The sequence below is a fragment of the Hylobates moloch genome, unplaced genomic scaffold (assembly GCF_009828535.3).
Source record: "Hylobates moloch isolate HMO894 unplaced genomic scaffold, HMol_V3 SCAFFOLD_3, whole genome shotgun sequence".
NCBI lineage: Eukaryota > Metazoa > Chordata > Mammalia > Primates > Hylobatidae > Hylobates > Hylobates moloch.
In genome coordinates this window covers 118,761,194-118,785,867 of record NW_026652278.1, presented here as the reverse complement: position 1 = coordinate 118,785,867, position 24,674 = coordinate 118,761,194, and positions in this window count along the sequence as shown.

Genomic DNA, 24,674 nt, shown 5'->3' with positions numbered 1-24,674 from the left:
GCTCCTCTTTGTACCTCTGGTAGGATTTGGCTATGAATCTGTCTGGTCCTGGACTTTTTTTTGGTTGATAGGCTATTAATTACTATCTCAGTTTCAGAAGTTATTATTTGATCTACTGAGGAATTTGACTTCTTCCTGGTTTGGTCTTGGGAGGGTGTATGTGTCCAGGAATTTATCCATTTCTTCTAGATTTTCTAGTTTATTTGCGTAGAGGTGTTTATAGTATTTTCTGATGGTAGTTTGTATTTCTGTGGGATCGGTGGTCATATCTCTTTTATCATTTTTTATTGCGTCTATTTGAGTCTTCTCTCTTTTCTTCTCTATTACTCTGCCCAGCAGTATATCCATTTGTTGATTTCTGGAATTTTCAAATATTTTTATTTGCTGCTAAAATACCAAACTACATTATGGTGTATATAGATGTGTATCAGGTATTTGGTGGATTTTAAAAATATTTTTATGTCATAAGTTTTCAGGAAAATCTCAGCTCTTATATCTTCAAACATGGCCTCTTTGGGGCATTCCTACATGTTTTCTTTCTGGAATTAGGCAGGTATTCGAGGTCCTCAAATTTTTCTGCACATCTCTTAATCTCAAATTCTCTGTTTCTCTCTTAGTTTCTGAGAGTTTCCCGTAGTTCTGTCTTTCAATTCATTAATTCATTAATTTGGTCTTTAAATTTCTTTAACCTAAAGTTTTGCATATAATTTGAAAGAATTTTTAAAATTCCCCTATTGACTCTACTATCTTTTTATTCAAAAAATTTTAATTTGTTCATGTTCTTGTGGTATTATGTATCAATCTTCAGAGTATTTTTTTAACCACTAACCTTAGATTGCCTCCATGTTTCTTTTCAAGCCTGCAATTTGTATCCGCTATTCTTTAAGCTCAACAAACCTTTCTCTAGTTTCCAAATAAATACTTCTGATATCTTAAGTATTTTTCTATAATACTTTTAAGACAAAATAGAAACAAATAACACTTTCTATTCTAGATTCTCTTATAAATATATGAGACTCACAAAATGTTTCTATTACCTTCAAATGTTTTCTCCAATTATTGCCCTGTGATTACTGTATTATGAATGAGTCATATCTATTTTGTCTTTCTTTCAAACTTGTAGATAACTTTTTTTTATGGTTGTGCCTTACACTATTAAACAAAAAATAGTAAAAGCTGCATTAATTTATCTGGATGTTCAGCCTCTATAAAACCAACCATAGGCTTAGCTGACATACTTTCACATTTAATCTGTAGATTTGATGTAACATAATGACAGCTTTAGTATAAATTTCCAAAGGGACTTGTTATCTTTGTATATATTTTGTTACTGAAAGGTACACAGTGCATAGTAGATACTTTCAGAAAAGTATAGTGATTCTGGGAATTTATATTGAATTTTTAAAAAGTAAACTTTACAAACCAGTTGTATTAAATTAATATATGTTCACTTATTGCACAAATAATTCAAATCATACAGAATTTTATGGAAAATACTAATAGTCTCACTTTCTTCCTCTTACCTGTCTGAGATACCCAGTTCTAAGGTTAGGGCAATACACTCTGGAAATACATAGTGCCTTTTCTTTTCCTGTTGTAATCCTTAAAATTGCCCACATTTGCTTGTACTGCATGTTGATTTTCCTTTATGATTTTGCTATTTCTTCATGGTCCTCTTTGGCAGCATAATATAGTTTCAACCTTTATATCGTCTCAGTTGATGTAATAGTTCTTGGTATATTTTGCCAAATGTGGCGTCTACCCTTGGCAAGTCAAAAGGATAGTACTATTGATCTTATTTTTTATGTGTACCATTGGCTAAAATGCTAGATATTGAACTACAGTGACTTTACAATGATTTCTCTACTGTAATTTATTGGAGGAACTTCTAGCACTTGTCACAAACAGGTAAATTATACTTTGATGCTTTCCTTCTGAATAATGCTTTAGCCTAAAAGATCTTACTGCAATTCCAGTTGCACCAGAAGAGTCTATTAAACTACTATACTTTTAGAGAAATCAGTACATATTATTATCTTCAGGTTTCACTGAAAAATGTGGAATTGTTTGAATTAGTCTGAGTGTGGCATGATATCTTGTGAATGCATTTTTAAAAAATTAATATTATAAGGATTTAGTCTAAATCAGGCTTATGTATGTGAGAAATTTATAGCTGAGAACCTGAATAAACAACAGGAGAGTCAGCATTTCAACTTTTACATGTTTAACAAAGGATTATGGAATTGTCCCATAAGCATAAGCTAAATCATGAAAATTTACATTTTCCTTCTGTAGGACAGTTCCTTCTAACATTATCCTCTGAACAACGGCTCATTTTCTTGTGCCAGTATTCTATTCCCTGAACTGCAGCTTGGCAGCAGCCAAGTCTCAAATTTCAACCACATGTATTTCAAAAAATCAAAAGATCCTTATTTGGCACTTCAGTCACATATCTTTAAAAGCAGTGTTTGTGCGTCAGATTTAGAAATAATTGAAACCAGGGGGTTCAAAAAAAACCAAACTTTTCTTCCAAGATGTTTCAGCTTCAACTGATTCCAAAAACATTGAAAGCAACAGAATGGAAACGAGAATAGAAACCGCATGCAGCCTGCAGCATAATGTACTGACAGTGCAGGCAGAAACGGGTTCAGAACGTGCAATCTACAACGAAGCCCAGATCAGGATCCTTGTAGGGCCTGACCCTGTTTCCTCAATAGCCTGCCTGAGGACAGTCCTAGCGGTCTGCAAGTCTCAGAGCAAGTGTGTCAGCTCATGAGGTCATTTTCTCTAAGACTGAAGATGGGAACATATGTAGAAGTTTTGAGTTAGTGATCCAATCTTGGAAATCACATTAAAAACTATATGCATATATATTTCATGGTCACAATTGATTTTCCATTCCTCAGGTTTGGTGATTTTTTTTTTTTAAAGGAGGGAGTCTTACATCATGTTTTTGTCCCAACCTTGAAAAGTCTGTTGAGGCTGTGCTTACGTCCTTGTGAGCAGCATGGTTTAGAGTTCTGTTTCAGTTTTGAGTATTTGTCAGGTTGACCTAATCACATGGAAACAGCACTATATAATTACCTTAAGAACTGTTCTTCTATATTTGTTGTCTTTAGAATGTTAAGTTGAAAACAGCCCAAGTGCCTTTAAGAAAAAGGAGGCCTTATTGTAAAATGCAGATAAAGGACACGGAACAGTTGGCAAGGGGTTTCTTGCAGATTCACAGCACATGCTTCCCTCATTTTGTGCAACAGAGTAGCAATGCAATAATTTTTCCAGTTCAAAAGAGCAATCAGTACTCTCCTCCTAAAGAGAAGCCAGGAAAGAACTTCACTCTGCCTGCAGATGAAATAGAGACTTATAAAAAGGAGTAAATAGAAGATTACTCAATTTTATGTAAATTTGTTTTAACTGTAATGTTACATTACTGTAATATAAACCTTCTTCTGTATTATTTAGGAGCATAAAATACTGGTTATCTGATCAAACAACCTTTAATTTAGATCACACCACTGATTTAATAATTTGTGGGTCCCCCAGCTTCCATTATTTTTCCATCACATGTATTGTTTGTATTGTATGAACTTGCCTTTACATAACTGATTTGAATGTTTCCCTGATCAGCTCAACATATCTCACCGAATCAGCATTTTCAATCACTTCCAAGTTCTTTAGCCAGGAATTAAAGGCCCCTTATAATTTTACATTTGTCCTCCAAATCCCTTTCCTGACTTACAGCCCAGTATCCTCTCACTACCTGCCCTTTTCCCATCCTTATTTGTACATTAGAACACCTTGCTTTTTCAGCAGAATGTATTGTAGAGAATACATGTTGGAGTTCAGTCTATCAAAACTGAAGCATCAACTTCACTTATTAGCTCTAAAAACCAAGAAAAATAACTAAATATTTATAAAATGTCCCTGTGCCATCTAGCTCTAGAGTGATTGTACTTCCAAATGAAAAAAAAAGTCATAGAAAACATTTTAAAACTGTAATGTGGTGTACTAATGATTCCCGAGGTATGTCAGAACACCAATTCAATGTTATCGTCATTGTTTTATGAAGAGGTGGTTTCATGATCACATACATGTATTTGAATCCCAGCTCCACAATTTACCAGTTACTGACTTTGGGCAATTTATTTAATTTACAATGTAGATTTTAGTTTTAAAATTTGTAAGATGATAATAATAATAATGGCTCCCTCAAAGGATTCTCATGAAGATTAAAAGAGTTAAAACTTGAGCAAATGCCTAGAAGAGTGCCTCCCACAAAGGACATGTTAGATAAGGGTTTGCTGAATAAATAAGTCCTGCATTAAACAAAGTTAAGTATATTTCTTTACTCCAGGGCATATTAGCAGATATGCCGTGTTGCTTTCCAAGAGAGAATATAATAGAGAGCATTTCTCAAAATTGTTTCCTGAAAGAAACTTTCTTTTGAAGAGTACTTTGGAAAATGCTTAGCTTCACCAGTAATTGTTCAATTTCTTCCTAACAAGTAGTCCATTATCCTCACTGCCTAACTTCCTATTAAGGAATGATGTACACACTGGCAAAGACAGCTAATTTGCAAAGTATTGGCAATGTTCTCTTTTTTTTAAAAAAAGTAAACTTTATGTTTTAGAATAATTTTAGGTTTACAGCAAAATTGAGTAGAAAGTACAAAGAGTTCCCATGATTTCCTGTCCCCACACGGGCACAACTTCTCCAATTATGGATATCCAGCACCAAGGTGGGACATTTGTTACAATCAATGACTCTACCTTGATACATCGTTATTACTCAAAAGGCAAAAATTTACTTTAGAGTTCCCTCTTTGTGTTTGTTGCACATTGTATTGACTTTAACAAAGAGACTTATAAAAAGGAGTCATACAGAATAGTTTCACTGCCCTAAAAATCCTCTGTGCTCTGCTAATTTGTTCCCCACTTCCTGCTTACCCTGGGAACCACTGATTTTTTCACTGTCTCTATAGTTTTTTTTTCGAGAATTTAATATATTTGGATTCATATAGTGTGTAGCCTTTTCAGGTTGAGTTCCTTTACATAGTAATATGCATTTAAGTTTCCCCTGTGTTTTTTATGCCTTAATAGCTCATTTTTTTTTAGTGCTGAATACTGTTCTATTGTCTTGATGTACCACAGTTTATTTTATCCATTTACTTACAAAAGGACATCTTTGTTGCTTTGAACTTTTGGCAATTATAATAAAGCTGCTATACCATCCATATGCATGTTTTCTTGAATGGATACAAATTTTCAATTTATTTGGGTAAATACCAAGGAGCACGTTATAATAGTATGTTTAGTTTTTTTTTTTTTTAACTGTCTTCCAAAATAGCTGTACCTTTTTGCATTCCTGCTGGCAATGTACGAGAGTTTCTGTTGCTTCCATGCTCACCAGCATTTATTTGGTGTTGTCTGTGCTTAGAATTTTACCCTATCTAACAACTGGTTAGTGATAATTCATTTTTGTTTTACTTTGCAATTCCCTAGTGACATATAATGTTAAACATCTGATATGACTTGGCTGTGCCCCACTCAAATCTCATTTTGAATTGTAGTTCCCATAATCCCCACGTCATTGTAGGGACACAGTGGGAGGTAATTTAATTATGGTTGCAGTTACCATCATGCTGTTCTTGTGATAGTGAGGTTCTCATGAAATCTGATGGTTTTATAAGGGGCTTTTCCCCCTTTTTCTTGGCACTTCTTCCATGTAAAGAAGGATGTGTTTGCTTCACCTTCCACAATGATTGTAAGTTTCCTGAGGCCTCTCGAGCCATGTGGAACTGTAAGTCAACTAAACCTCTTTCCTTATAAATTACCCAGCCTCGGCTATGTCTTTATAAGCAGCACGAGAACTGACTAATACAATACCTTTTCATATGCTCACTTTCCATCTGTATATCTTCTTTAATGAGCTATCTATTCAGATTTTTGCCTATTTTTTTCATCAGATGGTTTATTTTCTTATTGTTGAGTTTTAAGAGCTCATTGTATTTGAATAATAATAGCCCTTTATTAGATGTGTCTTTTGCAAAAATTTTCTCTCTGTGTATGGCTTGTCTAATTATTCTCTTGACAGTGTCTTTTGCAGAGCAGATGTTTTCACTTTTAAAGAACCCCATCTTATTAATTATTTCTTCATGGACCATGCCTTTGGTATTGTATCTAAAAAGTCATTGCCATGCCCAAGGTTATCTAGGTTTTCTCCTGATATCTTGTAGGAGTTTTACAGTTTTGAATTTTACATTTAGGTCTATAATCTATTTTGATTATAATTTTTGTGAAGGAAGCAAAGTCTGTGTCTAGATTCATTTTTTCCCACGTGGCTGTCTAGTTGTTCCAACACTACTTGTTAAAAGGATTATCTTTTTTTCTATTATATTGCATTTGCTATTTTGTCAAAAATCAGTTGACCATATTTATATGGATCTATTTCTTTGTTCTGTATTCTGTTCCACTGATCAATTAATATATATGCGTATTTTTGTCCAATAGCACATTGTCTAGATTACTGTAGTTTTACAATACATCTTGAAGTTGGATAGTGTCAGTTCTCTACCTTGGTTCTCCTTCAATATTGCAATGGCTCTTTTTAGTCTTTTGCCTTTCCATACGAACTTCAGAATCTGTTTGTCCATACCCACAATATAACTTCCTGGGATTTTGACTGGAATTTCATTGAATCTATAAATCAAGTTGGGAAGACCTGACATCTTGAAAATCAACATTGAGTCTTCTTACCAATTAACATAAAATGTATCTTCATTTATTTAGGTCTTCTTTGAAGTCTTAAATCAGAGTTTTGTAGTTTTCCTCAGATAAATCTTGTAAAAGTTTTGTTAGATATTTAAGTAATTCAATTTTTAGATTGTAATATAAATGATAATTTGTTTTTAATTTCAAATTTCAGTTATCCATTGCTAATACAGGAAAATGATTGACTTTTGCACACTAACCTCGTAATCTGCAACCTTGCTGTAATCATTTTAAGTTCTGGAAGTTTTTTGTTGATTCTTTCAGATTTTCTACATAGATGATTATGCTATCTGTGAATAAGGACAGTTTTGCTTCTTTGTTCCCCCCCCGTTTGCATACTTTTTATTATTTTTGTCTATTAGCTAGAATTTCTATTACAATGTTATAAATTGGTGTTAAGAGGTGACCACCTTGCCTTGTTCCTAATCTAGGGCTAAGGCCTCAAGTTTCTCACCATTAAATATGATGTTACCTGTAGATTATTTGTACATGTTCTTCATCAAGTTTAGGAAGCTCTTTTCTTTTTCTTGTCCATTATGAGTTTTCATCATGAATGGGTTTTGGATAATGTCAAATGATTTTTCTGCATCTCTTGCTCTGGTCATGCGATTTTTCTTCTTTAAGTTACTAATGTGATGGATTACATGAATTGACTTAAAATGTTGAACCAGCCTTGCATATCAGGGTGAATCCTACTTAGTCAATAGTTATTTTCATACAACAATGGAATCAATTTGCTAATATTTTATTGAGGATGTTTGCGTCTGTTTTCATAGAGATATTGATATGTAGTTTTCTCTCTTTTCTTGTAATGTATTTGTCTGGTTTTGGTATTAGAATAAAGCCAGCTTTATAAAATGAATTAGGAAGCAACCCCTCTGCTTCTGTTTTCTGGAAGAGAATGTAGAGAATTGGTATAATTTCTTCCTTAACTGTTAGAATTTACCGTTGAACCCATCTAGGCCTTGCACTTTCTGTTTGGAAGGTTATTAGTTATTGTTTCAATTTATTTAATAGATATAGACTTATCCAAGTTGTCTATTTGTTCTTGTATGAGTTTTTGCTGATTATTTGTTTCAACGTAGTGGTTCATTTCATCTAGTTCATCAAATTTGTGAGCATAGAGTTGTTCATAATATTCCTTTATTATCCTTTCAATGTTTATGTGATCTACAATGATATTCCTTCTTTTATTTCTGATATTAGTAATGCTTATCTTTTTTGTTAGCTTGGTAGAGGCTTATTTATATTATTATTTTTTTTAAAAAAAAACAGCATTTCATTTTATTTTCTCTATTGATGTCCTATATCAGTTTTGTCGATTTATTGTCTAAATTATTTATTTATCATTTGACTATTTTTTGGGGTTTAATTTGCTCTTCTTTTTTTAGTTTTCTAAAGTGGAAGCTTAGAAAATTGATTTTAGTTCTTCATTCTTTTCCAATTCATGAATTCAGTGCTACAGGTTTGCCTTTGGTAAGTTACATTTTCAACTTCATTTCCTTGAAAACATTTTAAAATTTATCTTGGTAATCCTTTTGTGACCCATGTGTTATTTAGAAATATGTTGCTTAATCTCCAAGTATTTGGAGATTTTTTCAGGTATCTTTCTGTTATTAATTTCTAGTAGAATTCCTTAGTAGTCTGACAGCAGCCATGGCATGATTTCTATTCTTTTATTTTTATCTTATTTATTTGCATAAATTTAAGGGGTATGAGTTCAGTTTTGTTATATAGATATACTGCACGTGATGAAGTGTGGGCTTTTAATGTAACCATCATCCAAATAATGTATATTTTATGCATTAAGTAATTATTCACCCCTTAGCTCCTTCCCAGCTTCCCTCCCATCCAAGTTTCTGATGTTTTATGCATATACATTATTTAGCTTTTACTTATAAGTGTGAACATGTGGTATTTTTTCTGAGTTGTTTCACTTAAAATAATGGCCTCCAGTTCCATCCATGTTGCAGCAAACATTTAATATTTGTCTGTATTTTGGTTTTGGCTTGAAAGATATTAAACTATTTCCTAATCTTGGCATGATGAGGTAAAGCATACATGTTAATTTAAATAATCTTAACATCTGATCAAATAATCTTATTTTGAGAGATTTCAGTGAAAATTTTTGTTGAAGAAAAGTTCAATCAAGTGTGAAATAATATATCATATGTAAAATGATATGATGAATACTATGTTAACCTTTTTCATCTATGCTTGTACACTTTCACTGTGATTAATACTCTCTTTTAAGTATTTTCTAACAGCTGTTATTCTAAAGGAAAAAATATATAATATATTGGATGATTTCAGCATTTCTTTTTGGTTGTCTTTATCATTCATAAAATACCCTTTGCTTAAGATATTAAATGCTCTAGCTCATATAAACATAATGTGTGCACATATTTTTCTCAAGGTATCCTTATAGGTTTTTGAAACACAATGAACTTAGGGAATCTATTCAGCTTTGTTAGCCAAAATATTTTAGGTAATAAATAGAGCCTGGGAAATTCCTTATGTCACAGATCTTTTTCTTGTGGTCTTTTATCATTGATTTATCAAGTCAGGAGGTATCAGTCTAATAAACCAGTAGAACTTAAAGGAATAATGTCATTTTTCTTTAAGAATAAGCTGAGCTTTGAAATTGTATCTTCGTTGAAAAAATGTGAATAGACCCACTGTAAATCTGAACTGAAAAGGACACATGCTTTATCAGTCTGAAAGTTGTATAGAATTAAATATTCAACATAAACGTGACCCCACCCCAGCCCCCAAAATAGCACTGTTGGTTCATTTCTCTTTTTTTCTTGGACATTTTGGATGTCTCATAAATCTCTGACAGATATTTCTATATAATTATACTCAAAGACAAAGCATGTTACTGACCCATGCCCTTTAACTATATTTTTATATTCACTCATTATTTCTCTTTAATAAGTATTTATACACACATAATTGTTTAAAAAATACAATAAAAATGTACAGTATACAAAAGATATAGTTAAAATATTATTTCCCAAGGTGACATAACCATACCACTGGTAAAATGTGAAAATAATTTTATGGAGAGGCACATGAACAATCTTCTTTTTAATTGTAATTACTACTCATTTTTTTAATGGGCATTAGAATAATATAAAAAGTACATCCAAATCTTGTTTCCTGAGGGTTAGAAAGATATCTTAAAAGAATGAGGCATTAAAAAATAAAAATGTTAAGTAAATTATAGTACAGGTTGTATGAAGGTAGGGCAAAATGATAAAAGGGATTAGAGAAGCTTGGAAGTTTGGGGAACAGTGATTTAGAAGTCAATAGCAGCATCAGAATGGCATTTCATTTTAAAGTATAGTTAATTTCAGCATTTATTTTCACTGGCCTGTCTTCCTAGTATATTTAGTTATAATTTCATTCACAAAAGTTAGATTGATTTTTTTTAATTTTTTTAATTTTTTTTTTATTTTTTGAGATAGAGCCTTGCTGTGTCACCCAGGCTGGAGTGCAGTGGCACAATCTCAGCTCACTGCAACCTCCACCTCCTGGGTTCAAGCAATTCTCCTGCCTCAGCCTCCCAAGTAACTGGGACTATGAGCGCATGCCACCACACCCAGCAAATTTTTTTTTGTGTGTGTGTATTTTTAGTAGAGATGGGGTTTCACCGTGTTAGCCAGGATGGTCTCGATCTCCTGACCTCATGATCCACCTGCCTCAGCCTCCCCAAAGTGGTGGGATTACAGGCCTGAGCCTCTGTGCCCAGCATAGATTGATCTTTATTTCATTTCAGGTTCAGGTAAAGCAAAGCTCATGACTGTGTGTATATCACACAAGGAATGAAGCAAAACAAAAACCACTAACTTGCATTTATTTAATGAGACAATTTTTGTGGAAGTGCTTTACAACCTAAAACTACTGTATACATACACAAAATAAGGCACTTACTAGGATTTATCCTGGCGGCCATATAGACTGAACTCTTAAACTGTGATTGATCTCTCTCCCTGAATTATTTTTCCCCTAATGTCCTCTGTAGCAAAACTATTTGTCTTAGTACTGTTGAATCTCACTGGTAGATTCTCACCTTCTCTACTTAACCCATGCTTTGAAAATGTACAGGATTTGGGGCCAGGCACTGTGGCTCACGCCTGTAATCTCAGCACTTTGGGAGGCTGAAGCGGGCAGATCATGTGAGGTCAGGAGTTCGAGACCAGCCTGATTAACATGGAGAAACCCTGTCTCTACTAAAAATACAAAATTAGCCAGGTATGGTGGCACATGCTTGTAATACCAGCTACTTGGGAGGCTGAGGCAGGAGAATCACTTGAATCCGGGAGGTGGAGGTTGTGGTGAGCCGAGATTGTGCCATTGCACTACAGCAACAGAGCGAGACTCCATCTCAAAAAAAAAAAAAAAAGAAAAGAAAAAATGTACAAGATTTGTAATGTAGATGCAATCTTATTAAGTTTGTGGTATACTTTAAGCAAAATAATTCTAAAGATGGTCTGAAAAAAATGATGTTTTGGGAGAAATACATTGGCTTTAATCATACATGTTATTAACATAACATAAGATTTGTATAATACAAATCTTCTCATGTTCTCTATTATTCCTATTTTCATATTAAATGCTTTATGAGCTATAAAAGTCTTTTTTAAAGTTTATTCTTACCCATTAAAATTTTTGAATTATGAAACTTGTGATACAAAAAATTGTATTTTATTGTATTGTATTACATTGTATTATGATAAAAATGACTCTAAAGTTTGAGTCCCAAGACTTTAATCTTTGTAGAAGAACTTCATCATATTTGGAAAATGGTGGTTTCTTTAGGAGGAAGATGTGCCTAAATTTTAGTGCCTGAAGAGGAAGTAACCGAAAAGTTATTTGAGGTAAGCTCAGAAACTTACTTTGTAAATCTCTGTACCCTTGGAATGTAATCTATACTTTTTTTTTTTTTTTTTTTTTTTTTTTGGCTTTCTCAGGAGATGTCCTAAGCATTTCCTTGACTTCTCAGATGGCACTGGAACCTGGTCCTCTGATTCTTTGGAATCAATTCCCCAGATTTTTGGGGGGTTCTACATGTTTCCTCATAGCATATTATTTGTTGAATAGGCTTATGCAAAGAAATTCAAAATCTACCTGACAATTATTTTTCTTTTTAATGTCAAACAAATTAGGTGATTTACTTCTTAATATTCCCATCCATCTCCTAAATAACAGCCATTTCAAAACTAAAGAGATCTTAAAAATAATCTTTGACTAGTTCACTGGGTGATCCATTTTTAAAACTTTAAGTCCTGTTTATTTTCACTTGATAAAATATTAAAATAGCATGCTGTGTTTCATATATGACTATCTGTATTTTATCTAGAGGTGAATGAGGAGAAAAAAACGAAAAAAAGAAGAGTGAGATAATTTTTCTATGGGAAAGAACTTTCTTAGTGTAAAAAAACACATATATGGGACATTTTATTAGAAAGATGAGAGCCTATATGCATTATTAGGAAAAGAGAAGGTAAGCTGATTTGCAACAGAAAGAATAGTGCTATTTGGGGATATGTCAAGCCAGATAAGAAGGTAGTTCAAGTTGAAGAGAGAGGTGCTACATTCCTTAGTAGCTGATGTTATGTTTTATTAAGGTTATACTGTTTATGGTCCTACCTTATGATGAGAAATCCTCTTCATTACTTCCTTTTGGCTTAGAGTTGGTGATACAAAGGAAAGAGAAGGGTAATGACTCCATCCAGCAGAATGACATGATATGGACAAGGGACAGCACATCTAGGATGTGAAATGTTGAATATACTAAGAATTGAGCTGAATAAACATCTACTTCTGATAATATGGTGGACTAGAGGCTCTGGAGTACTCTTCTCCTACAGAACAACTAGATCCTGCATAGATCACATTCCCCTTTCTCAGGACCATTCCTAATACTACCTCCAAATACAATCAACCAACTAACCAACCAAACAAAGTGCACAGGTCCAGAGCTGAGAATAGTATGCACTGGGAAATGGGAGGTAGGAGTGTTCCAGGTTAGTTGCTCAAAGAAACACTGGCATCCAGAAATGGACCAGTTATGAGTGAATGATCTGAGCCTGAGACCTTCTTGTCCACTCTAGTGGGTGAATGAAATTATGCCAAGTTTATGGCAACCTCTAGCTATGTGCAGATACAGAAAAAGCATCTCAACTCTAGTTCTTCAAGAGTCGAACACATTTTCAATCTCAAAGAACTCACAATGCACTGGAGGAGACAAGCTGCTATTAATGACAATCAACAGAAACCTTTAGCAACAGATTTAGACCTGTAAGTACTTTAGATATTGGACATGTTAGGATCAGAATATGGAAAAAGCTATATATGAAATATTTAAATAAATAAAACATGGAATCATAAAAGCAGGCATGTAACAAAAGTGGAATTCTTTTTTTTAAAATCTTACTGAGAATTTATTAATGTTTGTACTACCTCTAAGGCTATTTGCATTTTAAATCTCTTCTCTAGAAGTTCTCTTAGACTCCATATTAAAGGACTCAGATACATAGGCAGATTTCTTGAAAGCAATCATGGACATTTAAATTCAGGCTAAGACAACCACATCTATGTAATCATAGACTTGTAAATCCACAAATAGCAAAAATGGAATTCTTAAAATGAATCATTGAAAACAATTAAATGGATGTAGTAACCAGCATTTTATGAGTCAACCTTTGAGCCAATGGGTTGACATGAGTTGACATGTAATGAATTAGAGTTTCTCATGGTGTCCTGAACCCAGAGCTTCTCCATAATGAGAAAGGGTGAAATGTTTGCTGATGGGAGAGCCCTTGGGAATGGAAAAACAATTTGACAGAATTTGTAGCTACGATTACTTATATTAAAATTATTTTATCAGTTTTATATGTTTTAATTTCCAATTAAGATATATTTTAATTTTTTGTTTCCATGTTTTTCTTTTTCATAATATCATGATCTTAGTTTACAAGTGCGATATTTTGGCTGGGTGCGGTGGCTCACACCTGTAATCCCAGCACTTTGGGAGGCTGAGGTGTGTGGATCACCTGAGGTCAGGAGTTTGAGACCAGCCTGACCAACATGGCAAAACACCTTCTCTGCTAAAAATACAAAAATTAGCCGGGTGTGGTGGCTCACACCTATAATCTCAGCACTTTGGGAGGCCAAAACAGGCAGATTGCCTAAGCTCAGAAGTTTGAGACCAACCTGGTTAATATGGACAAACCCTGTCTTTACTGAAAATACAAAAATTAGCCAGGTGTGGTGGCAGGTGCCTGTAATCCCAGCTTCTCGGGAGGCTAGGATGGGAGGATTGCTTGAGCCTGAGAGGCAGAGGTTGTAGTGAGCCAAGATTTTGCCACTGCACTCCAGCCTGGGTGACAGAGTAAAACCCTGTCTCAAAACAAAACAAAAAACAAGTGCAATATTTTCTTGAATTTTTATGAAAAATCCATTAAGGATTTGGAAATAGTCTTTTTTGTTCTCTGTATTATTCCTATTTTCCTGAGATCAATTATCTGTTAATTTTGGCTTTCTCTTTCAAACTGTTCCAGTTTTGAATATACTAGTTGTCCATTTATGTTGAAGGTTGAGGAACAGGATGATTTTTTCCAAATGTTCCTTCTTCTGCTCTCTGTTTCCTGATAAGGACAGTTGAGTAGAAGATGATTGATGAGGATCCCTGTATTCTTAAGCGGATTAAGTCCACTGTCAGATTCTATTTTGGACAGGAGGATGTGGTGACAGCCTCCTATAGATGGGCCCAACATATGAATCTGGGGTGACAATGCCCATTTGAAAAGTCAGAGAGATTCCTCCATCTTCAAAAAATTAATTTATAGACGAGATATATGCTTTTTTTTTTTGCCTAGGTATAGATACTGCTGGGGTTGATGTTCTGAGCACAAAATGTGGCTGAACCAGCAGTGCCTTATAGATGTTCAGTCAATCCCACCTTCTATAATACTAGCTGATTCTGAGGTGGGATCTTCTGGGTTCCAATGGACAAGTTTACTTTTACCTCAGATGCAGGCCCCTAAAAGCATATTCTGAGATGCAATTTCCTTCTCTTTATTTTATCAGAGAGTACACTTCAATTGTCTTTCTTTCTTCAAAAAATGTATTGAGATTTTGTATTTGCTGATGAATCCCCTTCCTATTTTCCTGACTTTTTGCAGTTGTATACTATTGTTCTATGAAATCTTGGAAGGCTAATAAATATGCTCAATGTAATAGATAATTATTGTTCTTCATTCTTAAACACTACTCAATACACTAGGGAGTAAACTATGCATTTATTTCTAAAATATGTCTTAGCCTCACAGAGCTTACATTGAGGAGGGGAGTATGAACAGTATTTTTAAGCAAAAAAAATTACAAGATGGAGTAACACGTTGTCTGAATGAGGAAATGCAAAGTGCTTCAGTGTACCATCAGATCATCAGGCATTAGTGAGATTCTCCTAAGGTGCAGGCAACACAGATCCCTCCCACGCGCTGTTCACAATAGGGTTCCCGCTCCTATGAGAATCAAGTGCCTTGGCTGAACTGACAGGAGGCAGAGCTCAGGCAGTAAGGCTCCCTTGCCCAGCCACTCACCTCCTTCTGTGTGGCCATTCTGCAGCTTAGGGGTTGGAGACCCCTGGTGTAGAGGACAAATCTTTTAAATTAAGAAGGGAAAGATGAGTAAGAGCCGGGTGGTTTCTTAAAAAAGGATTCAATAGAAAAGAGTAGAAAACAACAGTTTTGCCAGCAAAAGAAGGAAAGGTCTGAGAGATTATTGTATATTAGAAGAACTACACAAAAAATTTGTTGGCAAGGCTATAGTGCTATGAGACTAGAAAGGTAAAGGGCCCCATGAATGCAATCAGTTTTGTTTAAAGTTTTTACTCTTACTCCAAGTCATTGAAAGCTTATAATCTGTGGAGTAATAAGAAGTATTTCAGAATGATTACTCCGCTGATATTATGAAGAGTCATTGGATGGTGAAGAGCTTGGGTATGTGGAGTTGAGTTAGGGAAACTCCAGGAGGCACATGTGGGAATCCTGGTGTAGGATGATGTCAGTGACGATGAAGACAAGTGAAAGGATTTGATGGCAGATTCAATGGAACTTGTTGAACATGAGAAATGATGAGAAGGAAGGATTCAAAGATGACCCTCAGGCTGTGCTGTCTCAGAGTTGAGTGAAGGCTGGAATAGGAGCAGGTGTGCAAGGAAGGTGCAGGTGCCAATGATTCCTTAAGTGGGAAACCTTGAACTTAGCTGAATTCAGGATCAGCAAGATAGAAAGAAAAGCTGGTAAATTTACTGAGGTGTGGGGGTAAGATCCAGGGCCATTGTGTTAAGAGTCTTAGCTGGGTTGTCTTTTATGTGAGGGGGCTGAAACTTTTTTTTTTTTTCATTAAGGATCAAAAACTACCTGGGCAACTTTATACCCACAATATAAATACAACACTTTTTTAAAAAAGTAGGAAAACAAAGTGTTTTAATACAAATAAACAAGATTAAATGAATTAAATAAGAAATATTGCTATTTTGAATTTGAGAGAAGATGTAGAAAGATAAGAGGTAGATGGATACTATGGCAACGTTTCTAAAAGGGCATATTTGAGGGCTTTCAATTGGTTTATGGCTTGTTTTTTAAGATTATTTTCCACAAAGGGTGAACCATTTATTTCTTCTATTATAGATCTCATATATATGGTGTATATACAGATATACACACACACACACATCTAGCCCAAGTCTACCCACTTAACCATCAAATCATCACATACATATACACATATATATGTCATCACATATATGTACACATATGTGTATATATATGAATCATCACATATATACATAAAATCATTACATATATACATATATGTATTTGTGTGCATATATATACATACATATATACACGCACACATATATGAGATACATAATAGGAAATCTCAGGGAAGAAATTAAGGAGCTAAAAAGGACAATAATAAAATAATTATTGAGTACAAACTATCTGCCAGGCCCTGTTCTAGGTTCTTTCCATGTGTAAAATAACCGTACAATAAGATAGGTATTTCGTTTCACAAAAGAGGAAAGTGAGGACAAAAGCAATTAAATAACCTTCTCAATTTTACAGTCTTAGGAATTGGTTATGTCAAAATTTAAATGTTGGCAATCTAGCTTCAGAGTGTACCCGCTTAACCCTCAAATCATTATAGGCTTTATATAAATGTATAAATATCTATATATTACATAACTATAAATAGAATATATGCAACCAGAGAGTATATCCCAGGTCTATATGTTGCAGAAAAACTGGATAGAATAGCCAAATCCTTGACTGAATGTGCAGGTATTTTCACTAATGAACCACAAAAATCAAGTGAACTAGAATAAATGACTCTGTCCATGCTAAATTCCTGTTTAAGGTAGACATTACGAAGTTGTAAATGATAATAGGTAGAATGGGAAACTCAACAAATTTCTGTATACACCATCTATTTCTTTGATGAAAGAAAAGGCTGAAAAAGAAAACTTTAAATGATTGGTCAGAGAGTTTGCAAGGCAGGCCAAGAAAGTGACATCACTGTGCTCCAACAGTCCCCAGGCACAGCAAGACTGGAAGTAGAGAGACCTTTGAGTGACTGAAGGAGTAAGAGGAATTTTGGAAATAGTTATTTGTATATACACAATTATTATGTGTGAGTCGCTCATAATGTGGGCATTGCCAAGCACAGCTATGCTTTTTAAAATTTTAATCCCTTTAACATGATTGGATGTGAAACAACCAAAACTTGTCTAAATAAATATACATGGTCTAATTTTGAAATTTGCCATCGGCAACAGAAAATTTCAGATGAAAATATCCATATGCATATTTTCGTGAAAAAATTAAAAGTCATTTAATGCTGCCTATGGTCATTTTGAAAGTATGAAGATAAATACGGATTTAATTTTCTCACTCAAATATTTTCCTAATTTGATGAACAAGCTGAAAAAGTAGAAATGACAGCCATTTAAATGATCTTCCAGAGATGCTTAAAGGGGAACTCACAATCTTATTTTTTTCTTAAAGGCAGCTCTGTGTGTGTGTATCCAGGCATACACCATTTTGTAATTAATGTTAAGGCATCAGAGTGTTGCCTTAGATTCAGCCATCTCATAGCTGTGAAGAAAAGGATGAACCGAATCAAAGGCCTTTGGAAAAATTTAAGCTGGGAGGATAATTCCTAGCCTCTGGGAGAGTAAATCTACTTATGCAAAAGTATAAGAATGGAGAAGTCATGAGCATGAAAGCCTCACAGATGGAAAAAAAAATAATCCTAGATGCTAACAGACAGTGGATTGACCTAAAAGAATTGAGTATACTCAAGTATTCCTCATGTTGCTAATATATATTTACTGTTGTTTGTTTTTTGACTTAAAATTAGTTACAGAAAGACAAAGGTTCAGATGACACACCAAATCATCCATCTGTGACTCACAGTGAATAACAGGTCACTGACATTGTCAGTGGTAAACAGCTCCCTGATATCTGTCATTTAGATAGTGTGCAGTTACCAATTGATGGTTTTCACAAAATTAAAATATTAAAAGTAATTTTAATACTATAACCTTTTCATAATTACCATAGATATGCTGAAGTATTTATATTGTTATTTGGGTGATATTGTTAAGAAACCCTCTCCCACCCCCAAAATTAATGTATGTGTGGATAGATATGAATACTTATTTCGGGAGACAACATTAACAGGATTGATTCTTATGCCCTGTCACTGATGTTTATCTGCAGCTGGAGAGCTTATTTCTGGCCTATACATACCTAGTGGAACCATGAGATAGACAAGCTAAAATAGCCATATACCTGACTGAATTGTGCAGGTGCTTTCAGTAAATGCACCTCCAAAATCAACTTGACTAAAAAAAATTGTATGCAATTAGTTAGTGTGGTATTAAAGTTAGTATTAGGTTCAAATTATCTTTATATTTATCACCTAGAATTATTTTTCAACTTGGAGCTGCATAAAATAACATAGGAACCTAGTGAACTTATTTGTACCTGAAAACTTGCTCTGACAGCCTGATTTAAAAGCATCACTCAGGAGATTTTTATTTCATTTCTTTATAAACCTTTTACTTCCAAAATATATCTATTCAAAATGTCATGAAATCTTGGAGGTAAAAGTTATTGGACACAGTTGCTACTTTTAGTATTTTTACAGTTATGTGCAATACCAAAATCAATGGTGAATTGTGTTCTTTAAACTATTTTTACATGCTTTGTCTTGAGACATGATTTTCTTTTAAACTAGAAAAGTCGTATTCTAACTACAAATTTATAATTCTTTTCTTTACTAAGTCAAAGATAAAATGTTTGCACTTGTTGAGTTGAGTGTACATTGGTATCTTTCAGGCATAGTTATACACAAACAACTCTGGTTAATTTTAGGAATAATAAAAAAAATAAATGTGCAAAAAAGGGATTAACTAAAAACATTCCTGAGGGATTGGTAGAAATCAAAGCACTTGGAGGAGAAGCATCAGACAGCTGGGGGGACTCAGTGGCAGGACCTTGTGGAGCTTTTCTTGAAATCTTTATGTTTGTGAACTACAGCCTGCATGCCAAATGCCAACCACCAACCCCTTGTTCTGTGCAGCCTGAAAGCTAACAATATGTGCACGGTTTTTTAAAAAAAAATTGAATGTTTAAAAAAAAAACAACATAATTCTATTTTATGGCATGTAAAATTATTTAAAATTTAAGCTTTAGGGTTATAAATAAAGTTTTGTTGGAACACAGTCCCACTTATTCGTTTATGTATTTTTTCTTCTTTTTTTTTGAGAAGGAGTCTCGCCCTGTCCCCCAGGCTGGAGTGCAGTGGCCCCATCTCAGCTCACTGTAACCTCTGCCTCGTGGGTTCAAGATATTCTCCTGCCTCAGCCTCCCAGGTAGCTGGGATTACAGGCGCGTGCCACCACCACACCCAGATAATTTTTTGTATTTTTAGTAGAGATGGGGTTTCACGTGTTAGCCAGGATGGCCTCGATCTTCTGACCTCTTGATCCACCCACCTCAGCCTCCCAAAGTGCTGGGATTATAGGCGTGAACCACTGCACCTGGCCCATTTATGTATTTTCTATGGCTGCTTTTGTGCTACAACAGTAGAGTTCTAGTGACACAGATTCTGTGACATGCAAAGCTGAGTATATTTACTATTTCGACCTTTACAGAAAACTTGTTTTGACTCATGAACTAAGGAACTGACTTACAGTAACTAATCTCTAACAACCCTCAGTTGTGTTGTCTCCACTCAGGTTCCAAATACCCAAGAGAGACAGTCTGTGAAGCTCAATTAACCTTGAGTCAGGAGTCCTTCCCTTGGCCTGTGATCACAGGTAGGGCTACTGGTTTGTAATTAGACCAGCCTGGTTTTACACGTGCAAGACAATGGAATCTGTCACAAACAGAAGGAAGAACCCATGAGGAAAAACTCTGGGCAGACAAAAGTAGTGGCCGTGTCAATGGTACAATCAGGTCATTATTGTTGTCTCTTCTCTCATTTCTTTATTCTCTTAATGTACTTTATATTTCAATACATCAATAAGCACTTAAGAAGCATCTATTTAATGTGTTCCTTTCGACAGCCCAAGCACCAGGTATATAAAATAGTTCCCGCTTTTGAAGGTCTCATAGTTCCATGAGGAAAATGGCCATTCAAAAAGTTAATATAAATACTGTGTAACAGTTACTTCAGGAGAGATAGCAACCAAGTTGTAAAGGAGTGAAAAGAAAGAAAGAAACAAGTGATGTTGTCATATTTGCAAGTAAATCATTGTGGCTGTTTATCACCAACTTTGGTTTAAGAGTTTTCAGTTCTCAGAAAGATCTTTGCTTCTTGTATATACCCTTATATTTTGCCAGACTCAAGTTTGCCTTAGCAACTTGATTGATCATAATTTAAAAATTGGTACTTTTCTATTTAACTTAAAGTTTATTTCTTGCCACTTTTTCTCATACCATAGTGCTTCAAACTAACATTTGAATATTCAATTATTACTAGAGTAAATGCATTTGTTTTCAATTGCTGTGTAACAAATCACCATAAACATAGCTGCTATAGATAGTTACTTGCTAGCTCACAGCTCTTGTAGGTCAGAAGCGTAGCATGCTCTAGGTCTTACAAGGCTGAAATCAAGTTGTTGTTTTGTGCTGCATTCTTGTCTGGAGTTTAGGGTTCTCTTCCAAGATAACATGGTGGTGACAAAATACCATTCTTTGTAGTGTAAGACTGAAGTTGCAGTTTTTTGCTGGCTGTCAGACAGGGGCTAATGTCTGATTGCATTATTTACCACATGGCTCACTCTGTCTTCAAACAAGCAATGGGATATCTCTCTTGCATCAAGTCCTTCTCACATTTCAAATCTTTTCTCCAAGAAGAGTGCTGTGGCCTTTTATTTTCTTTTGCTTTTTCTTTTTTTTGAGACAGAGTCTTGTTCTGTTGCCTAGGCTAGAGTGCAGTGGCACGATCTTGGCTCACTGCAACTTCCGCCTTCCAGGTTCAAGTGATTCTCCTGCCTCAGTCTCCTCAGTAACTGGGACTACAGGTGTGTGCCACTATGCCTAGGTAATTTTTGTATTTTTTCTAGAGACGGGGTTTCACTGCATTGGCCAGGCTGGTCTTGAACCCCTGACCTTAAGTGATCCTCCTGCTTTGGGCTCCCAAAGTGCTGGGATTACAGGTGAGAGCCACCATACCTGGCTGAGCCATGTCGTTTTTAAGGGCTTGCCTGATTAAGTCATGTCCACTGAGGACAGTTTATTTATTTATTTTTTGAGATGGAATCTCACTCTGTAGCCCAGGCTGGAGTGCAATGGCATGATCTCCGCCCACTGCAACCTCTGCCTTCCAGGATCAAGCAGTTCTCCTGCCTCAGCCTCTGGAGTAGCTGGGATTACAGGCACATGTCACCACGCCTGGCTAATTTTTGTATTTTTAGTAGAGATGGGTTTTCACCATGTTGGCCAGGCTGGTCTCAAACTCCTGACCTCAGGTAATCCACCTACCTTGTCCTCCCAAAGTGCTGGGATTACAGGGGTGAGTCACAGTGCCCGATGTCTTTCTTTCTTAAAGCCAATTGTTCCATACAATGTAACCAAAGTATGAAAGGGAAATCCATCATAGTCATAGTTCTCAGGGAGCAAAAATATTGTGGGACAAAAGTGTTCAAAAAGGAATACTTTTGAGGTGAAACGGACAGTATTATACTATTAATAATTACATTGAGAGGTGAAAACTGGAACTATCTTGGAAACAAACAAGATCATGTTTGCATGATGATTTTCCTTTATTTTGACTTTTATTATCTCTAAGTTCATGTTTACTTTCCAACTCCTTTTTATTCTTTTTTATTTCCAAATTTGTTTTTTATATAACATTTGAATCATGCAAGAAATGCATGCCACATATTTATAAAATTATGAAGCATAAAAACTTAAAACATGAATCCAGCACTCGACTTAAGATTCTGAACATACCAGTATCATTGCATCTGCTTTTGGACTCCTTCCTTGTGCCATTGTCCTGCCCCTCCCCTCTGTTCCATTATGATCTCCTTCTATTGGAGCTCAGTGATTACCATATAAGGTTTGAACTTTAGTTGTCTAAGAGAAGAGGCCATTATGCATGGAGCCACAGATGAAAAAGTCATCAAAGTACAGAATTTTTTTCCTTATATTTGTAGTAGTGACTTAGAGTGGTACTACCTCATTCAGAGAGAAAAGTCAATCATTTGGAGTCACCTACAATAGTGCTCCTTTATAACTTAACAGCACTTACTGCACTATTCTTAGCCATTTGCCCAGACTTGGAGGTGAGCCCAGTTAACTAGCTGCTTTCATCTCAAGGCCCTGCTGGCACTGATCAATTTTCTTTTCCAAACCCAGCCTCTTCTGACGCTTCCACAGTCAATCCATCTCTCTCAGTTTCTGCAACTGTGAAATTGTGTCCATTCTGTTCCTAGAAGACTTCTTCCTTTGATTGTTTTGAGTTATAAGCACATGGATACTTCCCAGAGTGCAAATTCATTGGCACTGTGTCTCGCGTGATATCCTATAGACGTCCGGCCTAGTGACATCAGAAATGTACTTTTAAAAACTTCTCATATTTCTTTGCTTTGGAAGATGGGAAGCAGGGAAGTTTAACTCATCTTGAAATGGAAATATTGTTTGGAGTTTTTGGAGATAACACTAAAGACAGTGTGAAGAATGTGTAGGGAGGGAGGGAGATGGTGGCAGGCAAATCAGCTAGGGGACTGCTGCGATAGTCCTAGTGAGAGGTAATGCAGTGTGGTGTTTTACGTTATGTCAGCTTAGCTAAGCTGCAAGAACATTTCCCAGAATTCCCATCCCTGTCTGGCTCTGTGTTAGAGTTCACCATAAAAAATTAGGGTAAGATTCAGAAGAGCCATTATGCTGGGAATGTTGGTGTAAGGTGTCGGGTACAGCTGCAGTTGACATTATTGCTGATTTACTGGCTTATCTTTTAGTTGTGGGGCAGTAGTCAGGTCTGCAGCTACTCAGTCCCCATGGGACTTCTCTTTACAAATTCTCTAAGTTCTGAGCCAATCATTCAATCATTTGTTATTCCAGAGTGGAAGGTATCAGCTTCTTGAATCATTGAGTTTGAATGTACTGAGACAGACACAGGTGTCATTTTGTCATTGTGGGCTGCCAGTTCCTTTATAGGTGATATGGTTTGGCTCTGCGTCTTTACCCAAATCTCCTCTCGATTTGTAATCCCCACAGGTCGAGGGAGGGACCTGGTAGGAGGTGATTGTATTATGGGGGAGGTTTGTCACATACTGTTCTTGTGATAGGGAGGGAGTTCTCACGAGATCTGGTTGTTTGACATTTCCGCTGCTCACTCTGTCTCTCTCTCCTTCCACTTTATGAAGAAGGTACTTGCTTCTCTTTTGCCTTCTGCCGTGATTGTAAGTTTCCTGTGGTCTCCCCAGCCATACAGAACTGTGAGTCAATTAAGCATCTTTTGTTTATATATTACTCAGTTTCAGGTGGAATCTTTATACCAGTGTGAAAACGAACCAATACAGAGAAATGGCACTGAGGTAGTGGGACATTGCTATAAGAGACCTGAGAATGTGGAAGCAACTTTGGAATTGGGTAATGGACAGAGGTTGGAACAGTTTGGAGGGCTCAGAAGAAGATAGGAAGGTGTGAGAATGTTTGGAATTTCCTAGGGAATTGTTGAATGGTTTTGACCAAAATGCTGATAGTGATATAGACGATGTCTGGGCTGAGGTGGTCTCAGATGGAGATGAGGAACTTACTGGGAACTGGAGTAAAGGTCATTCATTCTATGCTTTAGCAATGAGACTAGTGGCATTTTACCCCTGCTTTGCAGATCTGTGGAACTGCAAACTTGAGAGAGATAATTTAGTGTATCTGGCAGAAGAAATTTCTAAACAGCAAAGCATTCAAGATGTGACCTGTCTTATTCTGAAAGCCTTTAGGTACATGGATTCAGAGATGGTTTGAAATTGGAACTTATGTTTAAAAGGACAGCAGAGCACAAAGGTTTGGAAAATTTATAGCCTGACCATATGGTAAAAAAGAAAGTATCCATTTTCTGGGGAAGAATTCAAGCCAACTACAGAAATTTGCATAAGTAATGAGGAGTTGAATGTTAATAGCAAAGACAAGGGGGAAAATGTGTCTAGGGAATGTCAGAGACCTTCACAAGAGCCACTCCTATCACAGGCTCAGAGGCCTAGGAGCAAAACATGGCTTCATGGGCCAGGCTCAGGGCCCCACTGCTCTGTGCAGCTTCAGTACTTGGTGCCCTGTGTCCCAGCCGCTTTAGCCATGGCTAAAGAGACCA